Below are 26,599 nucleotides of genomic sequence, written 5' to 3' on the forward strand. Positions count from 1 at the left end.
CTCATTATCATTTCCATACTATTACTATTTACCATATAAAATAGTTTGTAGCAATTTTATACTCATTATCATTTCCATACTATTACTATTTACCATATAAAATAGTTTGTAACCATTTTATACTCATTATCATTTCCATACTATTACTATTTACCATATAAAATAGTTTGTAACCATTTTATACTCATTATCATTTCCATACTATTACTATTTACCATATAAAATAGTTTGTAACCATTTTATACTCATTATCATTTCCATACTATTACTATTTACCATATAAAATAGTTTGTAACCATTTTATACTCATTATCATTTCCATACTATTACTATTTACCATATAAAATAGTTTGTAACCATTTTATACTCATTATCATTTCCATACTATTACTATTTACCATATAAAATAGTTTGTAGCAATTTTATACTCATTATCATTTCCATACTATTACTATTTACCATATAAAATAGTTTGTAACCATTTTATACTCATTATCATTTCCATACTATTACTATTTATCATATAAAATAGTTTGTAACCATTTTATACTCATTATCATTTCCATACTATTACTATTTATCATATAAAATAGTTTGTAACCATTTTATACTCATTATCATTTCCATACTATTACTATTTACCATATAAAATAGTTTGTAGCAATTTTATACTCATTATCATTTCCATACTATTACTATTTATCATATAAAATAGTTTGTAACCATTTTATACTCATTATCATTTCCATACTATTACTATTTATCATATAAAATAGTTTGTAACCATTTTATACTCATTATCATTTCCATACTATTACTATTTACCATATAAAATAGTTTGTAACAATTTTATACTCATTATCATTTCCATACTATTACTATTTATCATATAAAATAGTTTGTAACCATTTTATACTCATTATCATTTCCATACTATTACTATTTATCATATAAAATAGTTTGTAACCATTTTATACTCATTATCATTTCCATACTATTACTATTTACCATATAAAATAGTTTGTAACCATTTTATACTCATTATCATTTCCATACTATTACTATTTACCATATAAAATAGTTTGTAACCATTTTATACTCATTATCATTTCCATACTATTACTATTTACCATATAAAATAGTTTGTAACCATTTTATACTCATTATCATTTCCATACTATTACTATTTACCATATAAAATAGTTTGTAACCATTTTATACTCATTATCATTTCCATACTATTACTATTTACCATATAAAATAGTTTGTAACCATTTTATACTCATTATCATTTCCATACTATTACTATTTACCATATAAAATAGTTTGTAACCATTTTATACTCATTATCATTTCCATACTATTACTATTTACCATATAAAATAGTTTGTAACCATTTTATACTCATTATCATTTCCATACTATTACTATTTACCATATAAAATAGTTTGTAACCATTTTATACTCATTATCATTTCCATACTATTACTATTTACCATATAAAATAGTTTGTAACCATTTTATACTCATTATCATTTCCATACTATTACTATTTACCATATAAAATAGTTTGTAACCATTTTATACTCATTATCATTTCCATACTATTACTATTTACCATATAAAATAGTTTGTAACCATTTTATACTCATTATCATTTCCATACTATTACTATTTACCATATAAAATAGTTTGTAACCATTTTATACTCATTATCATTTCCATACTATTACTATTTACCATATAAAATAGTTTGTAACCATTTTATACTCATTATCATTTCCATACTATTACTATTTACAATATAAAATAGTTTGTAGCAATTTTATACTCATTATCATTTCCATACTATTACTATTTACAATATAAAATAGTTTGTAGCAATTTTATACTCATTATCATTTCCATACTATTACTATTTACCATATAAAATAGTTTGTAACCATTTTATACTCATTATCATTTCCATACTATTACTATTTACCATATAAAATAGTTTGTAGCAATTTTATACTCATTATCATTTCCATACTATTACTATTTACCATATAAAATAGTTTGTAGCAATTTTATACTCATTATCATTTCCATACTATTACTATTTACAATATAAAATAGTTTGTAACAATTTTATACTCATTATCATTTCCATACTATTACTATTTACAATATAAAATAGTTTGTAACAATTTTATACTCATTATCATTTCCATACTATTACTATTTATCATATAAAATAGTTTGTAACCATTTTATACTCATTATCATTTCCATACTATTACTATTTACCATATAAAATAGTTTGTAACAATTTTATACTCATTCTCATTTCCATACTATTACTATTTACCATATAAAATAGTTTGTAACAATTTTATACTCATTATCATTTCCATACTATTACTATTTACCATATAAAATAGTTTGTAACAATTTTATACTCATTATCATTTCCATACTATTACTATTTACCATATAAAATGGTTTGTAACAATTTTATACTCATTCTCATTTCCATACTATTACTATTTACCATATAAAATAGTTTGTAACAATTTTATACTCATTCTCATTTCCATACTATTACTATTTACCATATAAAATAGTTTGTAACAATTCTATACTCATTATCATTTCCACACTATTACTATTTACCATATAAAATAGTTTGTAACAATTTTATACTCATTATCATTTCCACACTATTACTATTTACCATATAAAATAGTTTGTAACAATTTTATACTCATTATCATTTCCACACTATTACTATTTACCATATAAAATAGTTTGTAACAATTTTATACTCATTATCATTTCCATACTATTACTTTTTTATCATATAAAATAGTTTGTAGCAATTTTATACTCATTATCATTTCCACACTATTACTATTTACCATATAAAATAGTTTGTAACAATTTTATACTCATTATCATTTCCACACTATTACTATTTACCATATAAAATAGTTTGTAACAATTTTATACTCATTATCATTTCCACACTATTACTATTTACCATATAAAATAGTTTGTAACAATTTTATACTCATTATCATTTCCACACTATTACTATTTACCATATAAAATGGTTTGTAACCATTTTATACTCATTATCATTTCCACACTATTACTATTTACCATATAAAATGGTTTGTAACAATTTTATACTCATTATCATTTCCATACTATTACTATTTACCATATAAAATAGTTTGTAACAATTTTATACTCATTATCATTTCCACACTATTACTATTTACCATATAAAATAGTTTGTAACAATTTTATACTCATTATCATTTCCATACTATTACTATTTACCATATAAAATGGTTTGTAACAATTTTATACTCATTATCATTTCCATACTATTACTATTTACCATATAAAATGGTTTGTAACCATTTTATACTCATTATCATTTCCACACTATTACTATTTACCATATAAAATAGTTTGTAACAATTTTATACTCATTATCATTTCCACACTATTACTTTTTATCATATAAAATAGTTTGTAGCAATTTTATACTCATTATCATTTCCACACTATTACTATTTACCATATAAAATAGTTTGTAACAATTTTATACTCATTATCATTTCCACACTATTACTATTTACCATATAAAATAGTTTGTAACAATTTTATACTCATTATCATTTCCATACTATTACTATTTACCATATAAAATAGTTTGTACCATTTTATACTCATTATCATTTCCATACTATTACTATTTACCATATAAAATAGTTTGTACCATTTTATACTCATTATCATTTCCATACTATTACTATTTACCATATAAAATAGTTTGTAACAATTTTATATTCATTATCATTTCCATACTATTACTATTTACCATATAAAATAGTTTGTACCATTTTATACTCATTATCATTTCCATACTATTACTATTTACCATATAAAATAGTTTGTAACCATTTTATACTCATTATCATTTCTATACTATTACTATTTACCATATAAAATAGTTTGTAACCATTTTATACTCATTATCATTTCCATACTATTACTTTTAATATTTTAGTATTTTCACACAATTTGGCAGTAAACATTACAACATCTCTGTATATAAAAAATACATATTTTTAATGAGGTACTTGTTAATAAAGGTTTGCCTCTGAATTTATCAAGTAGTTTTATTAACTAGTCCAAGTGCAAAGTGTCTTTCATGTTAAAATTAAAAATACTTTTATTCATTTGACAATTTACTAATTTATGTAATCTCTAAAAACCTTTTCAGTAATTATAAAATTTACTTTTCAGTACCCTATATACAAGGTTGATCAATTTGACCTAAATTATCTTTTCATTTTTCCTTCTCAAGCAACTTCACATGTAACATCAAACTACATTTATACTAAAACAGTAGACATCTGTTTTTACTCAAATTTTATTGCCCTTTGAACTGCCTCCAACTAATAATCCCATCACATACAAGTAGTAAGTTACTTGGAAACTCAAAGCTTAAATTACCTCATCAAATTACATAACAATGAGAAAAATCTGGTAAATAATGTTTATTATTGTTTCTCTTTATCTTACCTTATCTAACTTAGTAATTGTTATTATATGATGTACATCAGAAAATAAAGAAAAATTACATGGATGAATTACACATCTCCAATAATTATCATAATTTTTCTGGCTTTCTAACTATGTGATAAGAGCCTCAAAATCCAGCTAAGCTTGTTGATGTGATGCCAGTGAGAACAAATGTGAAACTAAAAATGGAAACAGACAATGGACAAAAATACATCATTTTATTTTAAAAACAGTGTAGTATATGCTGCAGCAATATCCAACCCAGTAAAAAATAGGTTTCTTATATTAACCACAAAATAGTCAGTTTCTATGTCACATGGTATTTACTTCCTGAAAAATGTCTGAAATGTCACAGAAAAACAGAACAGAATAAATTCATTATTTAAACATGTTACTTTGTTATCTTTTACCAAACTAGGCACCTTGTGTATGTATAAATGTAGATAAATTCAATATCCAAACATGGAGAAGTAAAAAATGTTAAAGGCAAAGGCAATTATTATGAGTTATTATTTATTCTTATTTTTCTGTGATTACAATAAATATAGATAATTTGGTTTTTGATATTCATAAATATCAATGATCTTAATAACAAATTAAAATCAAATTTTGAAATTCCAATTTGAAAGGAACAGCAGTTTACTAATAATAGACAGAAATATCCTTCACTTAAAAGCACTTCATTCACAGCTTATTTGTGTGAAAAAGTTACTGTATTTTGAAAATACTAATATAACATATAACAATAACTTAAACTGCCTTGTTACAAACCAGATATCCTCATCTAAGTATCCAGGAGTTATTTATGACATCCATTCAAAACTAAGACTACTACAGAATTTGTTTATTGAGGCAGCTCAATGAATACCAAGTTACTAAAGTATGATACCTGCACTCAATTAAAAATATCTTATACATATTTTGAGTCACTGTTTAAATGAAAATGACATTTAGCATAGGATTTCTACTTGCAATAATAATTATAACTTAAGTAAAGATATATGTCTCTTCTGTCTCATGCATCCCAGTTTGCACTGAAAATCAGTTATCTACACCAAAGTTCACTATTCTAAAATCAATATAAATTTCTGAAGATGAATTACCTTTACCAATACTGAAAGCAGTTCTGAGGTAAAACTTCTACAGTAAGAGTAGTAAGATAAACACCACACATATTTAACCTTCTGTTTGTCACTAGTAATACTCTGTACCTAGTAAAACATACACAAGAACAAATTTCTCAGAATTAAAGTAACAGTTTTAAATGATGTGTAATAGATGTCTTTAAAACTTGTTAATTTAATGTGTAAAAACATTTTTTGAATAAGTTGCTTAAGGTACATTTTGTGAAGTTACTATTTATCATCACTGTTTTTAACACAAGTAGAGATAAGGTAATTTCTTATTTGAAATTTATTAAACATGTACAGCAGCTCACTTTTTGTTTTTGCTACCCTTTTCCTCTTTTCTTGTTATTTTTTCTTCCAGTTATTTTTTCATCTTCTCAAACTTGATTCTTATTTTTCTTTGAAATTACTTCCTGATAAAAAATGTAAAAAACATTACTGTTGAAAACACTTAAAAAAGATACACCTTATAATGCAATTTGTTATTTACAATTTCTCTTCAAAGTTGTGATGGGCTCCAAGTGAGTGATTTGAAACACATTTCAGACATTAATCTGAAATTTTAATATTAATTAATGTCACGACACTGGGTGAACTTATGTTTCACGTGTTTTTGTCAATAAAAGTGAAAGAGAGAAAATGAAAATAAATCAAGTTATATGACATGTATATCATACAAACTACTCGGCCTTAACATATGTTTAAGACAGCTACATCACTAGCAAGTACAACTAGGCAATTGTAGCAGTACATGTTAATCAATTAATATGCACCCACCTTCCCCCATACAAGCAAAAACAAATAAAAAACAGATGTGTGTTAGCTTTTACAACCACTGCTGTATTCTAGCATGGTATTAATCTTTCTAACTTCATTTCACTTGTTTTTTTAATAAACTTTCAAATTACCCTTCAGTTAATATCACAGACTTAAACTTGCCATTTGTGCAGTTTATTAAAAAAACGTTTTTCTAAATCTAATTTTTTAAAGATAAACTGGACATTTCCTACTTGACAAATTTTAACTAAATAACCACAGTGTAGTCATTTTCTTCCTTTGCAACATATGTACATCAAACAGATTGATAATTAAATTATGAAAACATGTTCTCCAGTTACCAATAACGATAAAATGTTTTTTATTTAAAACATATTACAACTGCAATAACAAATGACTAAATAGCTAGCTAGCTAATTTATTCTTGAGCATTATTTGAATGGGATAAACATGAAAATAATATTTAAGAAAGACCTGAGTCATCAAGATATTTAATTACTCTACCACAGTTAGAAAACACAATTTTATCTGATTTTTAATGATTGTTTTGTAAATATAATAAAAATTTCTCATGTTCACAAGCAGTACTTTTAGCCCTTTCACTATAGACTGAGTAAAATACACAACTTCGTTTACACATATGCACATATTAAGGATTTACATTATAACTTCTCATACAGCATGTGTATTCTTCACAAGATTTGGCAGCTTTATAGTAAATATTAAAAATATTTTGTATACAAAAAATAATATTTTTTGATGAAATATTTTTACTAAAGATTTGTTTGTGAAAATAGTTTGTTTTGTTACTACTCTGAGTGAAAAGTGATTTTATATTATTATTAAAATCTATTTTTCATCCCAAAATCTCAAATATTATTTGCATAATCTCTAAAACCTCTTAAATACATTTCAGGCATTTGTTTTCAGTAAGACTTTATATTTGATGTTATTTTCTATACTCTAACTATGTGGGGTCGGTCACTTAACCAACCTCGTAAACATCACAAAAAAAAAATATATATATTAAATTTTTTTTCCTGTTAGAATAACTACATATTGTAGCACAAAAATACAAATGTTTAGTTTAAGTAGCTTTAGTCTGATAAAGCTATATATTTACAAACATGTTTGTTATTTTTTATTATATTGACCTTCCAGTTGTGCCTGGCTAAAATTACATCAGCTGCATTGATGTAGCACTCAGGTCATGTATCCAATAACATAATGACTAGAATGACTATATATTATATCATGAAAATGTTTAGTCAATGTGGCTTAAGTCTCATAATGTTATATATCTACATATACATTTATTATTTTTTTATTATACTTCCAGTTATGCCTGGCTAATATTACATAACTTGCATTGATGCAGTGCACATGCACTCATGTTACATATCCAATAACATAAAACAGACCTTTAGTCTTCCCTCTCTTAGCTGTGTTTTCGTGGACTAGTATTTTGTAGTAGACAGTCACACTTCGATTATTATACATTATAGATATGTATGTGTAGTTTGTTACAATTTAGAAATAAATTATTAAACTTATTTTTCCTAAAATACAAAACAATAAATCAAAAAGTAAAGGAAACTATTCGTTCTCACTACAATCTTTGTGCTCAGTTGTTGCAGGACATTTTGTGCATGGAGGATATCAAACAAACATTTTTAGGTTATATATAAATATATCTGTTAGCAGTCTTTCAGTTACATCTATTCTATACATCGTACTACGTTTTCAACGATCACACATCTGCACATTCTCCATTTTTTTCATAGATGACACAACTTCTCATATTTATTTGAAATTCAAGACACACATGGAGGTGCAAGGTAAACTAACAAAATCAGTCTTATCCAAATTCTGAAACAGGAATGGACTTACACCAAAAACTGATTTGGACTAACACCAATAAGACATTTAATAGTTGATTGATTGATTGATTTAGTGTTTTGTGGGACAAAGCAGCGAGGCTATCTGTGCCAGACATTCGGTAAAAATGTAAAAATAAATAAATAAATGTAGTAATAGACATAAATGGAAATGAAGGTAAAACAAAAAAAAAATATAAAACCAATGTTGACACCTAGTCTACAATGTTAAGATAGAAGGCAGAGTATAAGAAGTTGTAAGGTATTTACTCTAGCAAAAAGGTAATGATCATAACCCGCCAGGAAGACTAACAGGTAAGTTCAAGAACCACCGTCAATCACCTGAAGTTGGCCTTTCCAGTCCTGGTTCCGGGTTATGTGTCACAGCAGCTATTATCAAAATGTAAAAGAATAAAAGTTTTAAAAGATACTCCGCAAAATCGTAATAATGAGTAGCCAAATGTCCAGTAAAAAGATAAAAGTCAAGTAAATGGAGTAAAATTTGTAAAAGTAATTGAAGATAAAAGCAAAATGGCAATTAAAACAGAAAATGGTGTAAAAACCAATGGTGACATCCAGTCTTCAAAGTTGTAAAATATTTACTCTAGCAAAATGTTAATGATCATAACCCGCCAGGAAGACTAACAGGTAAGTTCAAGAACCACCGTCAATCACCTGAAGTTGGCCTTTCCAGTCCTGGTTCCGGGTTATGTGTCACAGCAGCTATTATCAAAATGTAAAAGAATAAAAGTTTTAAAAGATACTCCACAAAATCGTAATAATGAGTAGCCAAATGTCCAGTAAAAAGATAAAAGTCAAGTAAATGGAGTAAAATTTGTAAAAGTAATTGAAGATAAAAGCAAAATGGCAATTAAAACAGAAAATGGCATAAAAACCAATGTTGACATCCAGTCAACAAAGTTGTAAAGAACTACCTGTAGCAGAATGGTAATGATCGTAACCCGCCAGGAAGACTAACAGGTAAGTATAAAAACCACCGTCAGTCACCTGAAGTTGGTCTTTCCAGTCCTGGTTTCGGGTTATGAGTCAATATGGCCAGTACTAAAAAGTTAAGCAGTAAAAGTGTGAAATGATATGCAGCAAAAGTATAATAACAACTTCGCCAGGATGACTAACGAGTAGTTCAAACGGATAGTTCAAACAGGAGCGTTAGTCACCTGAAGTTGGCCTTTCCAGTCCTGGTGTCGAGTTATTTAATGTTCTGGCCATTGTCCAATGTCAACTTGAAGGAGAGAGATTAAAACTGTAAAAAAGAAACCACAATTAAAAAAGGTGTAATGAATAAATATGCAACACTTAAATGAGATTAAAAAGGTTAATGGCCATTAAAAAATTAAAAACATTATCAAGGTGGACAGAGTCACCATCACCAATAACTCTGTCCATTGTTACAGATTGACCCTGGGAAAAAATATGTTTAAAATATTGCCGTCGTTGAGAATTGTAATGATGGCAAGAAAGTAAAACGTGGCTGATAGTGATTTGAGTGTTACACAAACTACACATTGGTGCATCTGTTCCAGATAAAAGAAAATGATGAGTTAAAAAACTGTGACCAATGCGTAGCCTAGTGAGAACAACTTCCTCCTTCCGAACTTTACGGAAGCTAGATAGCCAAAGTCCAATTTTGGGTTTGATTTGAAAAAGTTTGTTGTCACGTTGCTCATTCCAAGTGGACTGCCAGCTGGCACGGAGCCGAGCCTTGAAGACAACACCATAGTCCATGTATGGAATAGGCATAGGAGTGATGGTGCTGAAGCAGACATATTTAGCTGCCATGTCTGCAAGCTCGTTCCCGGCGAATACCAACATGGCCTGGTATCCAGAAAAACTGGATTGAAGTAGCTGCTAATGAGAAATGGGCCAGTCAGTTTCGAATATCAGCGAGAATAGGATGTGAGCTAATGTGTAGTGATTCCAAGGCAAGTATAGAACTAAGCGAATCAGTATAAATAGTGCAGTTGGAGTACTGCTCAGCTGCAATATGATCCAGGGCAAGAGATATGGCATACAGTTCAGAAGTGAACACAGAAGCTGTAGAAGGGATTCTGCACGCAACTACTGACCCATAGCAAACCATAGCAGAGCCCACTGAATTACCTGATTTGGAACCATCTGTATAAATAGGAACTGAATGATTGTTTGAAAGTTATTCATTGAATAAAAGACGGTACTTCCAATCTGGAGTATCTGCCTTTTTAGGTGACTGAAAGAAAGGTCACATTTGGGGGCTGTAATAAGCCATGGTGGGATGGGCCAACCTGTGGAATCTGCAATGTTATCCAAGGACAGACCCAATTCATCCAATTGCTCCCGGATGCGAAGGCCAAATGGAGCAATGACAGATCGTCTGTTCTGAAAAAGTACTGCCCACCGAGGAAGGAAAACACATTTCCAGGTGGGATGCTTTGGTAAGGAATGAAGTTTCGAAGTATATTGTAAAGATAGTTGCAAACGGCGAAGGTGTAGAGAAGGTTCGTGAGATTCAATGTATATACTTTGAACTGGAAAGTCCTTGGTGATGAACGGGATCTACGCATCTTTAAGGCCGAGGGTCTGGCAGAGCCACAGACCATTGATCCATAATCGAGTTTCGATCTAATAAGAGCACGATATACCTTTAACATTGAACAGCGATCTGCCCCAACTGGTAGAAGAGAGAACACGGAGGATGTTCAGTGCTCTTGTGCATTTGACCCGAAGCTGCTTTAAGTGTGGTATAAAGGTCAGTTTACGATCAAAGATAAGCCCCAAGAACTTGGTCTCCGGGACCACTGGCAGCAAAACTTCACCGATATGAAGTTCAGGATCAGGGTGAATACCCCGTCGACGGCAAAAGTGCATGCATACAGTTTTGGAGAGAGAGAAATTAAAGCCGTTCGCCATAGTCCACTTCCATTACACAATTGAGGCGGTTTGTAGTTGCCGCTCAATATATCTGATGTTTGACGACTGACATGAGATGTGAAAGTCATCGACATACAGCCCATTTGCAACAGTGAGAGGGAGTTGTTCAGTGATGGCATTTATCTTTATACTGAAGAGTGTAACACTCAATACACAGCCTTGAGGGACTCCAAGTTCCTGTACAAAAGAACGGGAAAGTGTCGAACCCACACGAACTTGGAATCTCCTGTCCATTAAAATTTTTTAATAAACATGGGTAGATGGCCACGTAACCCATATGTATGGAGGTCTCATAAAGCGCCATACCTCCACGTTGTGTCGTAAGCCTTCTCTATGTCAAAGAATATTGATACAAGATGTTGGCGGTTGAGAAAGGCTTCTCTGATAGATGTTTCAAGACGAATTAGGTGGTCTGTGGTGGAGTGCTGTCGATGGAACCCACACTGGGTGGGCGAGAGGAGGTTGTTTGATTCAAGGAACCAAACAAGATGAGCATTAACCATCCTTTCTAATGTCTTACAGAGACAGCTCGTCAAAGCAATTGGACGGTAGTTTGAAGGAATTTTGGGATCTTTCCCTGGCTTAGAGAAAGGTAAAATAATAGCCTGGCACCAGGCATCAGGAAAAACATTCTCCTGCCAGATCCAGTTGAAAACAATCAGAAGGACATCAAGAGAAGCAGGAGATAGATGGTGCAGCATGTCATAATGAATATCATCAGGTCCAACAGACGTACTGGCAGACCGATGAAGGGCCATTTTTAGTTCCACCAGGGTAAAGGGACAATTATAGTCAAAGAAACAGTCAGTTCGAAAGGAAAGAGGTGATCGCTCTGCCCGAGTCTTGATGGCCCGGAAGGTGGAGGAACAAGCAGAAGTGCTAGATACCGGCAAAAGCTTTCACCTATAGTGTTAGCGATGTTCGAACATCAGTCACCTCCTGACCATCAGAGAGTAAGATCGAGAGGGGGATAGAATTGTAGTGTCCATTAACCTTTCGAATCCTGTCCCATATGATCTTGGAACTGGTGGTAGAAGATATACTGGATGTGAACTTAATCCAAGATTCCTTCTGGCTGTGACGTCTTACCCACCTAGCATGTGCACGGGCCCGTTGGAAAGCAACCCGATTTGAAAGTGTGGGATATCTACGAAAAGTATCCCAGGCCCGCTTTTGAGCCTTCCGTGCTAAGTGGCAAGCAGGATTCCACCACGGACGAGGATATCGTGGAAAACGTGTCGAGGTTTTAGGAATACACTGAGCAGCTGCATGTGTATTACAGTCAGTTACCGCTGCTACACAGTCGTCTATTGATGGCTGATTTACGATGGCAGGATCAAGTTTTGCAAGAGCAGTGAAAGTGGACCAGTCTGCCTGATCCAGCTTCCACCGGGGCATGCGGGTTGGGTGGCATCGACCACGGCCAGTCTCTCTCAAAAGGATCGGAAAATGATCACTGTCTAGTGGATTACTGTGAACCCTCCATGAAAAATGGGAGAATAATGAAGGGGAGCAAACTGAGAGATCAATAGTGGTAAAGGACTGACTAGGTGCATGAAAGTAAGTGGAAAAACCAGTATTGAAAAGAGAAAGATTGTGATCAGAGAGCATCCGCTCTACAGATCGGCCCCTCCCATCAATAATAGCACTTCCCCAGAGGGGATGATGTCCATTAAAATCCCCTAGGATTAGAAATGGAGATGGCAATTGTTCAACGAGAGCATCAAGATCTGATTGATCATATGTCTTTCCAGGGGACAGATACAGAGAACAAACAGTGATGGTATGACCCAAGGAAACACGGATGGCTACAGCCTCCAAGGGTGTGTTGAGTGACAAAGACAGGGTGGGCACGTGTTGACCAACCAACAGTGCCACCCCTCCATGTACTCGACCATCACACAACCTGTCATTTCTGTACAGAGAAAACTGCCGAATGGAGACAGTATCAGCAGTTTTGAGAAATGTTTCTTGTAAAGAAAGACAAACAGGATGGTAGAAAGCAATCAGCGTTTTGATATCATCCAGATTAGAACGTAAACCTCGACAGTTCCATTGTATCAAGGTGGCCATTTTTAAGAACGGGTAGGTGAAGTGGCTGGAGAACCCTTTGGTTTACGACCACGTCTTTTTTCTTTACTGTCTTTAGTCGGAGGAGGTCTATCAACCTCCATGGATCCTGCTCTGTGTCGGGTGGGCAGGTTTTTGTTATTGGAAGGGGAATCCAGTGACTGAGGACGTGAACGAATAATTGTTTTGTCTCTTGTGGTGGGAGAAAAAGATGTATCAGAAGAAATGCCTGTATTTGAAACTGAAGGACGTGGATCTTGAGGTTTGTTGGAAGGTATGGGAGGAACAGAGATAGGTGTGGAAGTCGATTCATCAACCTTTTTAACCACGGAGGTCAAAAGGCTTTTCATTTGTTTTGAAAACGATTCTTTTGGAGGCACAGAGATCTGTCTGCACTCCCACTGTAGTTGTGGAATGAAGTGCAGCAGCATATGTCGAGATGGAGTTGTGGACAGCAAATTCGAGCCTCAGGATAACTAATGTTATGTGTCGTTTTCAAACGCTGCACCTCTTTTCCTCCAACCATTTTGGGCAAGAATGAAAGTAAGAGGGTGAGAACCATTGCAGTTTACACAATGTGGGTTCATGTCATAGTCATAGGCATCGTGGTCCTTGCCTCCACAACGAGCACATGTCAGGGAACCACGACAGGATGTCTTTGAGTGGCGAATCTCTGACATTGGAAACATCGAAGAGGGTTTGGTATGTATGGCGAACCCTGCAAATGAGATAACCTGCCTTAATGGTGGCAGGTGCACGTGGTGAAGTAAATGTTAAAACGAGGGTATTTGTTGGCAGTGTAATTCCATCTTTGCGAGTGGAGATCGCCTCACTGCAGAAACTCCTTGAGTGGAGAGACCAGCGAGAATCTCTGACTGGGAAGGTTCTTCAAATCCCTTTCAACAATAACTCCTCGTGAAGAATTCAAGGTAGCATGGGGTGTCACCTCAATAGGTATATCCCCAATTGCCTTTGAATTCAAGAGGAGTTCACTGTGTTGGGATGTGGATGTTTCAACCAATATGTCACCAGATCAAGTTTCTTTACTGATTTTGGAAAGCCAGCAAGTCCCTCTAGTCCCTTTTGAATAAAAAAAGGGGACATTTGCCCTAAAGGTTTTCGAAGAGAATGTAATATAAGAAAATGAGATGCGTGTGTTACTGATGTTGAAGATTGCTGTTCTGAGTATTCAAGACGTGGTCGATTACCCATTGTCTGTTTTTTACAATTTTATTTAAATTTTTTAGAGGATCCATAGGAAAAAGGAAAAATTTTGGTACCCACTGACCCCACCCACCATGGAGCCCTACAAGGGGACGCACTACAAAGTCACGCAAGGACAATGCAGCAATGCCAGGGTTTCGTGAGCACTATACCCAAACACCAGCATCAGGCACAATGTCCACAACACCCGTTGAGAACTTCCAACACTGGTACTTGGTTGACTCTAGCCCAAGTGGACCAGCCGATTGACTCAAGGGGGGCCACCCAAAGGCCGCCCGTCTACAGGAATTCGAGGCCAAAGTGGTGTGTTAGGGTTGGACCCCTCAACCACCAGGATCCTCTCCTCCCCTTCATGGGTCGCCACGCACGGCAAACACGTGGGTGGATGTTTAGATCCCAGAGAAGGTAACCAGATAGAAGAGAACCTTCCCTGGGAGGTTCCCTCACCACGTACAGGAATCCACACCGAGGGGACATTTAATAGAATAAGGTAAAATGACTGTGAAAATACAAATTGTCTCAAAGATGTAATCACCAAAAGAAATGGCACTGAATCAAATAAAATTAACAACAAATATCAATAAACCTTGAAATTACAAAAAAAAACTTAAATGTGAAATAAACTATTTTGAAAGGAATAATGTCTAAAATAACCTTAAGAAGAATAACAATTAAAAAAAGAAACTCTGAAAGGAGTAACTTGGAACTAAAGCTGGAATGAACTATCCAAAAGTGGAGAGAATTCAAAATACACACATTTTTCAACAGGTTAAACCTTTAATTAATAATTGACATTTGAGACTGGAAACTCGTATATAAAAAACTTGTTAGACAAGTAATAATTTCCTTTAGAAGTGCTTTGCAAGAAATTCAAAACAAACCTTTAGAAATGTAATGTAATAAATAACTGAAATGAATAATCTTAAAAATCATAATATCAAAAAGTAAAACAAATTATACAATTTACACATTTGGATAATAAAGTACAACCACTGAATACATGTTACATTAGTTATTAGTTGGAAAACTTTCTATAAATGTAGTTAGAACTATGATATCTATTGTAGAAATCACAAATGTTTTGATAGTGCATAGGTTTGTCTGTTATCAAACAAAAATTACAAAAAAAAACCTGAAGTTTTTCAACAGAAGTTCCTTTTATACTTTATAATAAGTTTTATGTTGGTTTATATTAATTTATATGCATTTTTTTTACACTTTTTTTCATCAATTTTCTTTTCTAATTGATGCAGCTACTTGAGTCAACATGAATTATGAAAAGACGGTCCAACAAATAGTAGCCCTGTCAACAAAATGAAAGTGGAAGCAACTGATTGTATTTATAGTTATTTCTTTCACATCTAATTAAGCCTAACAACCCTCAACATGATTCTGTTCCATAAAAAATAACTTATTTTCCTATAATACCACCATTCTTATCATTCAAATGATAAAGCAAGCTTACCTCATGCTTTAAATAAAACAAAATGGGTTTCTTGTCATCATGCACATCAAAAGCTGTTCACATAATACATTTTTTCTAGCAACATGTCTATAATTTGAACTTTTATCACTTTCTTACAAACCTTATATAATTAATATGCACTTTTGGAAGCCATACTGGCTTATACAGTAAAAAAAAAGAAGAGATGTCATTGCATGTTTAGGTCATTAGTCTATATTTTCTTGAATCTGTGATATAGGCATTACATCACATCATGAAAATCATGTTTTAAAGACAGTGATTGGCTAACTCAATAACATTACAATACATTGGAGCTTCTTGGTTCAGTTTAAACCATTTTTCATAACAATTTTGAATTTTCTTCTAAAACAGAGTTTGCTCTTTTTTTATAAATTTTATTAAACAAAGAAAGTTTTTTTATTGAATAAATTCAAAGACTGAGGTATGTAAAAAGTGTGTGTGGAAGAATGACTACACCTTTCTTTCTTTTACAATTAAGTGCTGCTGTTTCAATAAGAAAAATGAGATGCACCCTCCTGGGTGCCAATGATAAAATTCACTTGCTACATTAAATGTATGAAATGCAATATTTTATTAATGTACATGAAAACAAAATGCTGTAATCTATAAAGAAGTTATCTAAAAAAAGAAAGGCTCTTCTGATCAACATATGAAAACTTCAATGTAATGAAATAAATCCTGTAGTTAATCTGTTCAAGTGAAATGGAAGTTACTTTATCTACAGAGTTTACAGAGGTTACCTAATCAAGTTCAACAAATTTTCAATTTTTACACAGCTTGCAGCATTAGTCAATGGTATTTTTTCCCCTTTTGACAGTGTGCAGTCTTGTTTGGTAACAGATTCATTATTTTCATATACTTTCAAGCAAATACTGTCACTTTTACTATCAGTATTATTCAGCTATATGGTGTTCTTTCCATTCCAACTACAATCTTGACCAGCCTAATTTCCTTTTAACCTACAAAAATTATTTATTTTAGCCATATTTATCTACTTATTGTCACAATGTATTTACATCTAAACTGAAATAAATATTACATTTTGGAGAACAACTGTTTTAGTATGAAAATATATTAACATTTACATAAAATAACAGATAGTCAAACAATGATTTATATGCATAAGGAAAGGTTTTAATGGTAGTGGAACATACTACATATTTCAACACCCAATTTGTCTGTATTCTTCAAATATAATCAGTACTAAACAATCCAAGGTTGTTTAGATATATATATTAGTGAAATTAAATAACTACATCCAAATGAATAAACAACATCATGAGGAAGAAATACAATAAAAACAGCAAATCACAACCTCTACTAAAAACCATAAATTTTTAGTAGAATAGAATCAGAGAAATTCTACTAAAATTATTTTTAGTTAAAAAATAAGGTCATCAAAGAACTTGGTACTACTTTATGCAAATTAACACCTTGAGCCACATATAAAAGAATGACAGTCACAGTAAACTATCGCTTTACTAATGTCATGTTAATTAGTGCCTCTACCATACAGGAGGCAGGAATGCTAACTTCAAGAGGTAAGTTTTATCTTACTTAACCCCAAATGGTAATACCTTATTTTATATTTTTATTTTTCATCTTTTATGTTTACCTTTTTCTTATTCTTATTGTAACTTTGGAGAGCTGTCACCTTCCCACAATTGTCTGTAGGCAGTGAAGGGTGCTATAGATGTGGGATGTTGTAGGTTTGAGCACCCATATCTCACTCTCCTAATTTCTAATTTTCTCATGTAAGATTAGAAAATTGGAGATTAGGACTGATAGATGGTGTATCCCTACTGCAATGTGGGTCCTACTTCTGCAGTCACCTCCAAAACCTAGGATACATTTTATAATCCCACGTTGTAGCTTGTACCCTAAGATCCTTTTCAAAATATGCATCATATTTTGTTTGATATTAATGTGTTTTGTTTATGGCTTAAAAATTTATGGTTATATATATATATATATATATATTGTTACAATGACAACAGTGACTGAATATGAGTGAAATGGTGGTAGAGGTCAAGTGTATAAATGGTAAATAAACCTTCACTATGGTTGAGAAAGGTCATTTATTTCATACTAATCATACTCAAAAATAGACAGACCAAAGTTCTGTTGAAATATGCAGTATGCTCACTCATCAATAAAAGTTTTCCTTATGCTTATAAATTGTTGTTTGCCCACCAATTATATTAACACATTCAAGTACTTACATGAGATGGATTTTGCATGTACATGGCATCAAGAAAAATGGGTTATATTTTGTTTTTATTCAATATTTGTGTAGTATACTCAAAATAACACTGATAACCTAATTTGCATGATCACAGAAAATGAGCAGTGCAGTCACTAGGTATATGGAAATCCTTGTGTGCTTTATTTGTGAACTTAACTAGGAACTCTTATAAACTTATTCAGGACCACAGAAGGCAGAAATCATGTTAATGACAACAAAATAAAATTACTTACTTTATTTTTGTCAGACATTTTCTGATAACTGTTAATGGACACAATCAATAAGGGAAGGGTTGTAGAGTTTAAGTTTACTGTAAAAATGATGGTAGATTCTTATTTTATGTTCTATTTTGTAATTGCCTAAAGACTGAGTTTCTGGTTTGTTAACCACTATAGATATTGTATAGTAAGTATAATAAAAATATAGTGTAATTATACAAGAACATATGCCATATGGTATTCAGAAAAGCATATTTGGACATTTACTTTAAATATTTTATTTCAAATTAAGAAATTAAAACATACACATTAAAATTTGAATTACAAACTACACTTTGTTGTCAATTCTATTTATAGATATTAAAAATAAAGTTGTTTAAGTAAGTTTTGAAAATAACTTTAAATGTTGTGATGTGCCCTTTGACTGTCATTGAGAGAGGGTTAACTGCATGTGTGAGTAGCTGAATACACTTTATGAAGGGCAAGCAGCTACTTTTTGACAAAGCATATGAGTACATTTACACCAACAAGATATTTGATACTTTTCACTATTATATGGGTCCAGTTTATTTCTCTTTAGTTAACTTATGTTCAAAGTTACTGATGATGAGTGGGATTTTCCAAAACTAGTACAACCCAATATCTGCTATTTTATGGCTAGATAACATAAAGAAATGAATAGTAGCAAATGATACTTTCTTCACTTCACCTACCTACTGTATAGGTTTCTCTCAAAGTGAACATAAAGCATATTCACATCACAGTGTGTATGATATTAACATAGGATATAATTTCTGAATGCAGTGCTTCTGTTAATAATTTTTTAAATTTCAATAAATATATCTATAGTTGAGTTTTTCTAAAGGACTTCAATATATGATAGCAAAAAGATTCTACAAAATAAATCATTTACAGTTTTAACTTTCAAAATTATTCATAAGTTCTAATTTAATTTAATAATTAGAAATTTATGGGATTATTCCATTTTTAAAGTTTGTCTTTGACTTTTTAAAAACCTGTACCAATAAGGAACTATCTTCCATAGTTTATAAATTAGCTATAGAATTTTAATAAAAACCCTGCGTCACCACTCCACCAAAACTAACAATAAATGTTACACATTTCATCATAATGATAGATCTGAGGAGCTAACAGCAGTGTGATAAATAAAGGTAACAAAAACACCTCCCATACAGACAAACAAATAACAAATAATATAAACCTTCTCATTCATAAATATAAATAATATTGTAGAGGATAAGCTTCAGGCTTTATTGAATCTAAAACTGAATAAATAACTAAGATGCAACAATTTATATTTACACATTTAGAATATAACAAAGCCATTACTGGCTTTCACTTGGAAACACTGATGTTCATGTTTTGATGCATTTCTAGGTCCTTTAATTTTAAGGGAGGTTAAAATAATGATTATGGTAAGTTTATTGTTGTAGACTCTGAATGAGCTGAGCTTTTAAACATTATTTTCTGTTTTTGTGATAGAAGATGTTAGCAATATTTCCAATCCTAATCATTGAACTGAAAATACTGGAATATATCTGGATCCTGTATATATCAATCCCTTGGTAAGTAGAAATATCAAAGAGACTAAAAGCATGTAAAATATCATGACCTGACAAGAATTTCCTCAAAGTTTCCCAGAATGTCAAGAGTACATATTTTAGCATTTCTCTTTTAATATTGGTAAGTTAACAGATAGCCTGCTATTTTTAAATGAGAATATAATAATTGCTCAGTTAATTTTACTTCTGTAGTGGATAAAATTATATAATGTCTTATAAAAGAAGCTTTACAAAATCATCTTCTGAAATATATTATAAATGATAGCCAACATTAGACTTGGGGAGTTTGTCCAATTACCTATGAGCATCAAACTGCTTTCATGGAATCAATCAAAATTCCAATTAAAGCAATTAATATTACAAACATTTGTGTTTCTGATTATTGCTGTTTTTCATTATTCTAACTATTAAAGTATATGACATATTGTCTTTATAATTTCCCATTATTACTTTAACTCAAGATTCTTCAGCATATCTAATAAATTTCATGACTTGTAAAATCAAAACTAGTGTTTCCAATTGTTATTAATATTTTCAGTTATTCTAACTACAAGTCTAAGATGAGAATAATCAACTAATTCATTGCAGCTGATTACTGAATCCAACAATTAATGGTTCATCAAATTCAACTAATTGCTTATCTCTAGTTAACATGGATTGTATACCAATGAAAATCTTGATTTACTAATTATTTCAGAAATAGTTATCTGTTTAAAAATTAAGAATAGCCAAACTGAAACAGTGGCAGGAACCAAAATCATAAGAACCAGTGGTTTGTTTAAAATTGTGTTCTTATAAAGGAACATACCACTCTAGGCCACAACAACAGAAAATGTGATCAAACAGAGCTGAAGAGAATCCAGAACCAAAGTAGATTCAGTGGACTGAATTTATGAGAAACCACGTGGAGACAAGCATCCTCACAAGATATTAAACCAACAGCAGGGTAACTCTTTGTCCTCATCACCCTTTAAATAATTGAGTTAAGCAATATGTATTTACCTGTAGAATTATCACATTCTCAGATGGAATCACAAGTGGCAGCATAACTGGTAGTTGGGGCCAGATGACAATGCATCACCTTTACAAATAGAGAACCCAGAGTAAATTTGCATAAACTAGGAAGACTTGTGAATAGACTCTACCATTTAGAGATAGTGTAATGCCATCATCAGATAGACAAATGAAAATAAATAAAAAAAACAGTTGTCCCATCTCCAAGGTACCAAATATTATTGAAAAACATGAATGCATAGACAAGAAAGGTGACCCAAAAGCCACCAGAATCCATTTCATTTCCATCTCATAAGAGAAATGCTTTTTGATGGGCCATGAGCATAAGTGATGGAATTTGGTCTGTGGCAACTGCACGTGTATATATATCATCTAAAAGTCTTGACTGAACTCTTTAATTCAAAGTCTTATTATAAGATAAAACTTAGTTGCCTTGTAAGCAACTGATCCAAATTCAACTCATATGCAAAGTTCCCTCTATTCAGATTTACCAGAATATCACCAAGCCCATCAGGAACCAATATAATATGGGAGTTGAAAACAGAATCATATCATCTTCACAGAAGTTCATTAGATTGGAAGTTTTCTCATACTTCCCCCTCCTAAAAATTTATGAATAAGGCACATGATAGCAATGTCAAACATCGATTGAGTGATCTGGAAACTTGACATCAAGTATCGTAAAGATGTCTTTGTTATGTAAACGGTCTTACTCAAAACCATATTGGCAGGAGCCACACCTAGTGTAATAACATTCTTGAAGTAATAAAAATCATCAAGGGATAAGAGGAAGAACCATATTAATCTGTGAGTACCTTCACCATGATCCACAACATGAAGGAGGAAAAAGTGTAATTGCGTGAGGAAATAAAGTCACCTGTAATACACATGTATGGACTTAAGTTAATATGTTCAGTTCTAAATCCAAATCCTGTCTACTAGGAATTAACATCCACATGGAGGTAGGATTAGAGATCCCAATCAAAGGTAAGAACTCAGTTTTAATGGTTTACTCCAATTATACATAGTGGAGGACATCTTGTCATCTACATCAACAGAACACCACTGCCCTGCTCTAAACTGAATGATTTCTTTTATTATGTTATATATGTTTTTTTTAATCATCACACTTAGGAGATTTAAAAGAGGTAATACAAAGCTGAAAACTAGGTAGGGGATTAACAGATAACTGAATGATATAAAATGAAGGAAAAAAAAGTCTCCCTGACAGTATAGAGCAAGGTTTGCAAGTACCAGCTCTCAAAAAGGAGTCCAGAAAGATCATCATGAAACTATGACAGAAGAAGAAGGGGAATATACTGTAAAATGTCTTTAAAAAACTGAGATAGACCTAGAAGATACTGCAGTAGAAGCCTGAAAGATATACCATGACCAGACGGAGGAAAACTTACAAAATCAAGGTCACTTGAAATTGGTTCAGCCAATTTAGGAGGAAGGTGAGCACTATTGAGAGCAAGTGGGGTGGACACTAGCTCTTAAGGGCCCTCACTAACAAAATTAATGGTAAAAAGTATAAATTATAAAGAATGACAAAAATGAAATGCTTGATATTTTGTAAATGGTAAGAACTGTTAGTGAAAGAAACGTACACAGTTGATTTATGTCTTGAAGAAAACAAGTTAGGCAGCCTAATTATCAATTAACTTGTAGGTAAAACAAAAATAACACTTGTTAAGCCTAATTAAACAGTGAAGGACAAAGAACATCACTAAGCTTTAAAATAAAATCTTAACCTAGCAATAAATGTATACAACATTGGCAAAACGTGTTTTTGCAGACCCTATCTCAATGATTCCACACAAACCAAGCTAATATGAAATATAAAAGATAAATAATAACAAAAAGGAAACAAACATTATATTTTATGAAATGAAGTGTGTGTTAACAATAATGTGTGTGATGTATGAAAGAAAAATAATATAGTTAAATTAATAATAGATGTACCACTAGTGAGATGAATTACAGGTAATTCTAAAATAACAAATGGTATAAGGCAAAGGATACAACTAGGCCTAATTTCAAACCTGACCTTGATTATAAGTATGGACTAATCAAACAAAATTTATGTTATGGAACTTAAATGACAATAGACAATAATGCTAACAATAAAATTATTCAAAACCATAACAGTATAACATTTTATCATCCCAAAGTCTGCAGAACATATCTTGAAATAAGTTGGTTCATTGGACGATCAGTCTATTGAAGAAGTAAAGCTGATAATTTCCCTGTTGACTACCATCAACAGAAGTCTGTAAGTGTGCTGATAAAACTTGTAACCTCCAAATTGAGAACATAGAATTCAGAAATCAAAATGAATAACCCAATACAACTGTGTTAGCAGAAAGAAAAAAGGTTTTGTAATGAAGTAATAAGTTCAATAACTAGTTAGAAATATATAACAATTCCATTTAAGAAAAATTCATATTACAAAAACAAATTTTTAGTATTATAAAAAGTAAATGTGGTGAGAAAAACTGATTTGTTTTCATATATAGATATGAAAACAAATCAAATGGTACAAACACTGCTGAGCAATAAGTGACAGTTTTGTACAATCAAAGAGATTTCATAAAACTATATACTGTCTTCACTTTGATTAAAAAACATTCCACAAACCTTTTCACCCTCATTGGAATATAAAAATTAATTTTTACCACATATAATTATGAGCAACTCATTGTTTTTAAAACTGCTAAAGAGATAGTTTTATTTAACATATATATATATATATATATATATTCACAAGTTTGAAATCAATCTTATATTAATTTATATATATATATATAATACCTTTCTTTTGGTGATTTCCTCTGCTCATTCAAGCACTTACACCAGTAAGTTCTAACATAAACAGAACCTAACAGCTTTGTTATGGTTGAGTGAAATATAATGAAGTTTACCACGTCTTGTCCCAAGAAAGTTATTTCTTTACCTATAATGCAGCAACATCATAATTCAAATTAAATAAAGTAAGTTTTTTGTAAGTTCAAAAAAACAAACCACAATCATTATGGTATACTAAAATCTAATTACATTAAGGCATTAATTTAAACTTTTAAGTCTATCTGTACTGGCACATTATTTATATTTTGATCATGTTTTGTAAGACCTGAGAGGGTTAAGGTGCTACCTATCTCTCTTTGCTACACATCCCATAATATCTATTTTCTCTAATAAATGTGACATGAGTATTCATGAAATCAGGGCACAAACACTATGTTATCAACACTGATTCTATTTCACAATTTTGGGTCTCGTCAAACCTATAGCATTTAATGTCATTCACCACTTAGTTTCATTGTATAATAATCCATAAAGTTTATATGAAATGTCATATTTCACCAGGTTGTATTGTTTTACATACATACCATACAAATACATTTATGATATCATAATCTAAAGATAGTTACAAATCAATACACAATAGGCTTGTGTTAAAATCACAGTTTGATTAAGGATCAGTTTGTTTCAAACTTATTTTAATTATTTCCTGAGAAATATTTTCTATACATAATACACAGAAAGGTTCAGAAAACTTGCAAACATCAGTGTTTTTATTCTGAGTGTACTACACAACTATCCTTTGTCAACAGAGTTCTGTATTCCAGCATAGTTAGGCCATAAACTTATTGCAAAACCACCCTGAAATGATCAGAACTGAAATCCCTGGAAATAGTTAATTTCAAACTGATTCTGCAGGCATGTATTTTAGGTTTTAAGTGAGCTCATAAAATGTTGTAATATGTACATGATGATAGGTGCAAGATATTTTTTACAATGGTGAAATGTAGATCAATGCTGTATTGTTGATTCTGATACTCACTGATAAATTCAAAGTGTTTTTTATAGCTTATATTATGGGGTTGTTTTCTATATTTGCATCTCATCACCTTGTTATAGTCAGTATTTGGTTGCATTATGCAAAACTAAGACTATTTAGACCTCTTATTCCCTCCTTTATGGTTTGGAAGTTTACTATCAAATGCCATATTACAAAATTAAACGGGGCATATATACGTACACTAATCCTTCTTTCCTCTTTTCAGGGTCATGTCCATGAATATTATACAGTAGTATTTAGTGCTCATTTGTCAGTTCTCTTCACTTGATCATTACACACTAGGGAACATTTCCACAAACAAATCATTATCTGATCACATTATGGAAGTGTAATTAACATAAAATACTTTTATATACACTACTGATAATTTAATCTAAATGATGTATTTATTGCCTAGTGAAGATGGAATTTTTCTTGTAATAATACTGAATAGTAAGAGATGTTCAGGGCTGTTCCTGTCACTGTGACTTCCTTTATCAGGATCTGAGACAATTTAAAGATTATTGACAAGGCAAGCAATAGCAAATCTAAAAATTGTGTCTGTGTGTATTGTCTAGATGGGTATTTGGTCACTATTTATTTCTTCCTTGACTATTGTGTGATAAATTGTTCAATGCTATAACTGAATCCACTAAATCAGGACTTGAATGCAATGTAAAAACACCCTAGTTTAAACACTAATTCTACTTCCCTTTACAGGGCCATGTCCATGGACAAAATGTTTACAGCATGTAATGTTTCTCTTCACATGATAATTTCACTCAAAAACAGTTCCATAGCAAAACACATTTTTTTTTCACTTGAAGTAATTATCATACAATTTCACACATACAACCATTTTAAATACATATTTAATACCTAATTCTTAAAGATATATAGTCTAGTGCAGGTGGACATTTTCTGATGATAAAAACTGAGTAGAAAAATGACTCTCCTATTTTCTGCTGTGCTGTTACTATTATTTCTTCTTACTCTAAGTTGTATATTTGGGTTGTTGGTTAGTCCTGTGTCTGTTTTTTTTCACAACATTTGTAAGTGTTGTCATATTTGTTGCATGACTAGTGTTCAAAGTAGTAGTTTTTGGTATGTTTTGTTGTTTGTTTAGTGATTAGTTTTACAACTTTGTGTTTTAACATCTTTCTATTTTTGGTAACTTTTATCATTTGCCATTTTGTATTGTTAACAATTACAACATAGTGCATTTCATTTTCTTTTATTGTAATTTGTACTGTGGTGATCACCACAACAACCCTGTGGAAGGGGTTTGTATGCAGCAGCCACACAACCATAGTAGTGGAGACAAAAACATTGTGTAATTATTACAAAAGATCTTTTAGTTTCTTCCAAACCAAACCTCTGGTACCAGCGTCTGATATTTCATTGCTTTGTGGTGATCTCATAATAGTTTGAATTAACTGCTGAAAATGTAAATCAAGTACACAAAAGCAACATTCAGAACTAAATCTGCACAAATGACAATCTAAGCCACTTATTCATATCCAACATGAAGCACATAAAATTAAATCATTTTTATGCCAATTCTTATTAAAATAGTTTAGTGAGTTATGCAAGTCTTTCGGATATTGTTTCTATGCTTGCATACT

General features: G+C 31.4%; 1 protein-coding gene across 5 annotated transcripts in view; it reads right to left on the reverse strand.

Annotated features, from left to right (window-relative positions):
- LOC143232049 (survival motor neuron protein-like) overlaps positions 1–26,599 on the reverse strand; it is a 44,253-nt gene that overhangs the window by 17,067 nt on the left and 587 nt on the right. The window contains exon 2 of one of the 5 annotated variants that reach the window (XR_013017355.1): positions 23,945–24,086. The exons of the other annotated variants lie outside the window; for them this stretch is intronic. The gene's annotated coding sequence lies outside the window, so the exon portion shown is untranslated. The remainder of the gene's footprint in view (positions 1–23,944; positions 24,087–26,599) is intronic. 5 annotated transcript variants of the gene reach the window in all.

This window comes from Tachypleus tridentatus, chromosome 11 (genome assembly GCF_004210375.1).
Source record: "Tachypleus tridentatus isolate NWPU-2018 chromosome 11, ASM421037v1, whole genome shotgun sequence".
Taxonomy (NCBI): Eukaryota; Metazoa; Arthropoda; class Merostomata; order Xiphosura; family Limulidae; genus Tachypleus; species Tachypleus tridentatus.